A 6,676-nucleotide genomic window follows, 5' to 3' on the forward strand; every position below is an offset into this window, starting at 1 on the left:
ATAGTGGAGAGCCATAGTATTATCAAGAAGCTATTACAAATGTTGATAAAGAAAAGTGGTTAAAGGCCATGCAAGAAGAGATGAATTCCTTGCATGAGAATCACACATTTGATTTGGTAAAGTTGCCTAATGGTAGAAAAGCACTCAAGAACAAATGGGTATACAAGATAAAGGCAGAAGAGAATAGTTCTCAACCAAGATACAAAGCAAGATTGGTTGTGAAAGGTTTTAATCAGAGAAAAGGTATTGACTTTGATGAAATTTTTTCACCTGTGGTGAAGATGTCCTCTATCCGAGTTGTGCTTGGGTTAGCAGCTAGTTTGAACCTAGAAGTTGAACAACTTGATGTGAAAACTGCATTCCTTCATGGTGATTTGGAGGAAGAGATCTATATGGAGCAACCAGAGGGTTTCGAAGTCAAAGGTAAAGAGCATCTTGTGTGCAAATTAAAGAAAAGTTTGTATGGGCTCAAGCAAGCACCTCGACAATGGTACAAGAAATTTGATTCTTTCATGGAGAAACATGGGTATAGTAAAACTACTTCTGACCATTGTGTGTTTATCAAGAAATTCTCTTATGGTGATTATATTATTCTCTTATTATATGTGGATGACATGTTGATTGTTGGTCATGACACTAAGAAGATTCAATCTTTAAAGAAAGATTTGAACAAGTCTTTTGCAATGAAAGACTTAGGTCCTGCAAAGCAAATTCTGGGTATGAGAATTACTCGTGACAGGAAGAATAATAAATTGGGGTTGTCTCAACACAGTTATATTGAGAAGGTGTTAGAGAGGTTTAACGTGAGCAATTGCAAACCTGTTAGTACTCCACTTGCTACTCATTTTAAATTGAATTCTGATAAATGTCCTACAAGTGAGAAAGACAAAGAAGAGATGAAGAAGGTTCCTTATGCATCCGCAATTGGTAGTTTGATGTATGCTATGGTATGCACAAGGCCAGATATTTCCCATGCAGTTGAAGTTGTTAGTCGATTTCTCTCTAATCCTGGTAAAGATCATTGGCAAGCAGTGAAGTGGATTTTCAGATACCTTAGAGGCACTTCCGAAGTGTGTTTATGCTATGGAGTTGGTGAACTTGTGTTGGATGGCTACACAGATGCAGATATGGCAGGTGATCTTGATTCTAGAAAATCTACTTCTAGTTATATGATGACGTTTGCAGGGGGAACTGTGTCTTGGCAATCAAGACTACAAAAGTGTGTTGCTTTATCTACTACTGAAGCTGAGTACATTGCAGCAACTGAAGCTTCCAAAGAACTCATTTGAATGAAGAAATTCCTACATGAGTTAGGCCTCAAGCAAGACAAGTTTGTGTTATTCTATGAAAATCAGAGTGTGATCCATCTCAGCAAGAATCCGACTTTTCATGCAAAGTCGAAGCATATTGAAGTGCGATATCATTGGATACGAGATGCACTGGAAATGAAGTTATTTTTAATTGAGAAGATTCATACTGATGAGAATGGTTCAGATATGACGACGAAGACCTTGCTTGTGTCGAAGATGATATGTTGCAGAAAGAAACCTGACATGGTTGAGCAGTACCTTCCCACTTGAGTCGTGAGGGGGAGATTTGTTGGGTGGACTCACTCCCCAAGTGGAATCCACCAATTTTACTAATATTATTATTATTATTGAAATAAAAAGAAAAAAAAAAGGTTTTAATGGGTTTGGCCCACTTGAAGGTAATAAAAATGATTTAGAAATCCCTAAGAGACATACAAACAGACAACGGAAGAATAACGGTTGCCAGAGAAGAAAAAAAAGGGTTTGGTTCCAATGGTGGTAATAGGTGTGTAGCAAACTTGCTTCGTTTGATCTACAAATTTAGTATGTTATTCCTACCACTGAGTTTGTTATTTTAACATATAATTTGAGTAGTTTTATCTTCTCTGAGAGTTACTTTGGCATACCCACTTTAGTGGAAGGTTGTTATAGGGTTGTTATTGTTGATTTATATTCCCTATTGTTATTAGGAAGACTCTTGGTGTACCCATTAATTATTATAGTGGAAGTTTTTACTGGACTAGGTCCCGTGGTTTTTATTCTCTCAATTTGAGGGAAGTTTTCCACGTTAAAATTGTGTTTGTCTCATATTTAATTTTCTGCCAATTATTATTGCTCTTGGAATTGTATTTTCTATTTGCCCATTTATCTGTACAGGTGGGGGAAAAATATTCCGCATTATTGAGATAATTATCTCTGGTTTTTCCCAACAAAGTGGTATCCAGAGCTCGGTTATTTGATTTGTGCATTTAAATGGAGGAGAAAAATAAAGGTCCCAATATGATTAAACTCAACTCTTCTACTTATACACTTTGGAAGACTCTCATGGAAGACATGTTATACAGTAAAGATTTGTATGATCCTATTGAGGGTGACACTGCTAAACCCGCAGATAAATCTGACGCTGACTGGAAGAAGATGAATAGAGAGGCAGTGGCGTTGATTAGGCAGTGGTTGGATCTTAGTGTGTATCCACATGTTGAAACTGAAATAGATGCTAACAAGATGTGGGAAAAATTAAAAGAGTTGTATGAACGAAAGAATGTGCAAAATAAAGCATTCTTGATTCGGAAGCTGGTGAATATGAAATATAAAGATGGGGATTCAATGGCAGAGCATATGAGTATTTTTCAGAATACAGTGAATCAGTTGACAACCGCGGAAATTAAATTAGATGATGAGTTGCAAGCGTTGTTATTGTTTAGTTCGTTGCCTGATAATTGGGAAGTCCTTGTTGTGACGTTGACCAATTCAGCTCCAAGTGGAAAGTTGAAAATATCAACAGTTAAAGAGAGCATTTTGAATGAAGAAGCTCGAAGAAAGGAACGTGGGTTGATTGGTTATTCCTCAAAGTCAGAAGCACTAGTTACAGAGTCACGGGGATAAGTGTAAGACCCATTATCATTTGTCTAGAATATGATAATTTGGCCCATACACCTTAATAAAACAGAGGTAATTAACAATAAATAATAAATTAGAATCACCATCATAACTGAAAACTACATTCATAATATAGTTTACAACTTGTTTAGTAGATTCATAAAATATTACATCTTGAAAACAACTACCATTGTCTGATTACATCATAAAACAAAATATTAAATTCTAATTCCACGAGTTTGGAACTAATCTTCTGATGCTGATTTCATGACTCATGTTCCTCCAGCTGCTAAAGAAAAAATAATAATAATAATTGGGGTGAGATAAAATATCTCAGTGAGCTCTAAAAATAAAATGGGAGAACAATCTCAAGGAATTTCTTTCATAAAAGTGCATAACACGTAAAAATAATTATACATGTCTATATATATGTTGTGAAAAACGTATGCATGACCTCAAATCTTTTCCTTTGGAATAAGGAAAAGTCGCTCAATATCTTAATGTGGGTCACTAAGATAATTGAGTCCTGATTGGTAAAGGTGGTCTGGCCAAACCCCAATCAGCGTCCTGATTGTTCTCCTTTACCTGTTATTCCATGCCTGAAATAACCTAAATGTCCCACCGTGAATAAGGCCATGCATGCTCTGATCAATGATGTTGTACAAAACTTACATGTTTTGTATGAAATGCACTTATTATATCATATATAAAATGCATCATTCATCCACAACAATTATCAATAAATTATGCGATATGCTTAAACTCATAATAATTTAATCTCAAGCCCTTAATTCAAAACGTAAATCTATAGTCAGAAAATAGAACAATATTTGAGTCATGAAAATAGTAACAACTCCATAACAATTAATAATTCAAATATAATAAAAGTTATATATATATAAATAATGAAGTCATTCAAATTTCTTAAAAATTCTATTCATTCTTACAAATCACACATTAGAATATTTTCAGCACAATGGTCACTAATAATTATTGATGAAGGCACAAATTACTTTAGAAAATTCCAAAAATTTCCTTAAAAGCTAACTCAATTAAGAACATAATGCAATTGATCTCATCTCAAAATTGGAAACCTATAATTCATGAAAAATCTGATTCTAAGACTTGTTTACACAATTTTGTTTTTATTTAGAAAACCAAACTTAAATACAACAATTTTCCTGCAATAGTTCTCACAGTATTTTCATCAAACACCTCTCATGCATTGATTATTTGGGATAAAAATAGAATTTTCTCTTCACTAGTAAATAAAACCATATATTTTAAATGCATGCACCTAAAATCATCATTCTAACCGAAATTAAGGTAACATAACGCAATTTCACAAATACATATCAGAAGCAACAACAGCAGTAACGAGCATAAATCGTGCCCGACAAGCATAATCACCTTAAATATAGTGATACACATATAATTAAATTTTTCCTAATACATAATTCATTCACAAACACCACAACCATAAACAACAGCCTAAGTTCTAACTTATTTTCAACAACTTCAAAAAAATGAAATCCCTAATCATAACAACAACAACAACAAAAACCCTTTGATAAAAAAAACTCACCGTTGGTGATAAAGGAGAAGACAATGTCCCGATTAAATTGGTCGTTGAAGTCCCCTTTTGCCTGAATTGCCACTTTGACTCTTCTTCATTTGTTGGTTAGTATCCCTCTGCTGCTTTGATTGAAACCGGTTAGTAGTTACAAATTGAGACATGCAAGGCTTAAAAATGGGTTTAAGGAGCTTTGCCAAGCTTTTGGGTTTGATTCATTAAAAAAAATGAAGGAAAATGAGAGGTTGAAGATTGGGAGGATGGGAGGATGGATGCAGGTAACGAAGAAGAAAAAGGAACGGGAATGTGGGTTTCTGAAGGTGGTAAAGGGATATTGGAGGGATAGTATGAAAATTACGCCATTGCCCTTCATTTGTCCAAATATACAATAATATTTTTTTTTGTATAAATTAATTATTTATTTTTAAATTAATAGGTTGTTACATCCTCCACCACTTACAAAAAAAAATTTGCCCTCAAAATTCAGAAGATTACCTATTGGAAAAGGTAAGGATACTCCATTTGCATGTCTGTCTCTGCTTCCCATGTTGCTTCATCTACAGAAGATCCTTCCCAAACAACCTTCACTAGGGGAATTTCTTTGTTTCTCAATGCTTTTACACTTCTATCTATAATTTGAACTGGCATTGGGTCATAAGTAAGGTTTGACTTAAGTTGGACAGACTCATGACTCAAAATTTGGTGAGGATTAGGAATGTATTTCTTTAACTGGGAGACGTGAAAAACATTGTGTAGATTAGATAGTTTGGGTGGCAAGGCTATTCTATATGCAGAGGGACCAATCCTCTACAATATTTGAAAGGGTCCAACAAAACGAGGGTTTAGCTTCTTGACCTTTAGCACTCTTCCAATGCCAATAATGGGGGTAACTCTTAAAAAAACATGATCTCCCTCCTCAAACTCCAAAGGCCTTCTCCTGATATCAGCATAGCTTTTTTGCCTGCTTTGGGCTATCTTTAGTTTATCCTTAATTACCTTAATCTTTTCAGTGGTCTCTTGGATAACTTCAGGACCTAAGATCCCCTTGTCCCCTACTTCTGACCAACATAACGGCGTCCTACATTTCCTTCCATACAAAGCCTCATAAGGTGTCATGCCAATGCTGGCATGGTAACTATTGTTATAGGAAAACTCTACTAGAGGCAAGTGTGTATCCCAGTTTCCTCCTTCCTCTAAAATGCAAGCCCTCAGCATATCCTCTAGAGTCTGAATGGTTCTTTCAGTTTGACCATCAGTCTGGGGATGGTAGGAAGTACTAAGGTGTAGTCTAGTTCCTAGAGACTTTTGAAATGCCTTCCAAAACATGGAGGTAAACTTAGGGTCCCTATCTGATATGATACTAAGAAGAACCCCATGCAACCTCACTATTTCCTTAATGAATAACTTGGCTAGTTTGATGGTGTTGTAGTTTGACTTTACTGGTAAGAAATGAGCTGACTTAGTTAATCTGTCTACAATCACCCAAATGGAATCATACCCAGTGTGGGTATGTGGTAAACTTACAACAAAATCCATGGAAATTGAGTCCCATTTCCATTCAGGTATTTCTAGAGGTTGCAGCAATCATGCTGGCCTCTGATGTTCTATTCTCACCTTTTGGCAAGTTAGGCATTGACCCACAAAAGTAGCCACATCAACCTTCATACCTGGCCACCAATAATTTTTCTTAAGGTCTTGGTACATCTTGGTAGATCCAGGATGGACAGTCAGGTTACTTTTGTGAGCTTCCTCTAGTATCAGTCTCTTTAACTCTGAATCCTTAGGTACCCAAATTCTTCCCTGAAATAGGATTGTTCCATCTCTTACCCTTGTAAATCTTTCTTGGTCCTTTCTATGTTACAATTCTTCATCCATTCCTTGAGATTGCCTAATTTGCTCTCTAAGGCTACTAGTTATTTCTAGTTTACTTAAAAGAATTCCCCTTTGGAGGATTGTCATACTTAGGTTCAAGTCTCTAAGGTTTTCCAGCAGTGCAAGTTCTTGGATCATCATATGAGACATATGTAGGGATTTTCTGCTCAATGCATCAGCTACTACATTGGCCTTGCCTGGGTGGTATTTCAGTTCAAATTCATAATCCTTCAAAAACTCCACCCACCTTCTTTGCCTCATGTTAAGTTCCCTTTGGTCAAAGAGATACTTTAGGCTCTTGTGATCACTGAAAATATCAAAT

The 6,676-nt window shown here is 35.7% G+C and overlaps 1 long non-coding RNA gene across 1 annotated transcript; it reads right to left on the reverse strand.

Moving 5' to 3' along the window:
* Positions 1-2,999: 2,999 nt before the first annotated feature.
* LOC113787051 (uncharacterized) lies at positions 3,000-4,778 on the reverse strand. The gene is made up of 2 exons (XR_003473264.2): positions 4,495-4,778; positions 3,000-3,198 (listed from the first exon to the last, which is right to left on the reverse strand). It is a non-coding gene; the product is annotated as an uncharacterized lncRNA (long non-coding RNA).
* Between the last annotated feature and the right edge of the window lie 1,898 nt (positions 4,779-6,676).

The sequence above is a fragment of the Cicer arietinum genome, chromosome 2, assembly GCF_000331145.2.
Source record: "Cicer arietinum cultivar CDC Frontier isolate Library 1 chromosome 2, Cicar.CDCFrontier_v2.0, whole genome shotgun sequence".
In the NCBI taxonomy this organism is placed as follows: domain Eukaryota; kingdom Viridiplantae; phylum Streptophyta; class Magnoliopsida; order Fabales; family Fabaceae; genus Cicer; species Cicer arietinum.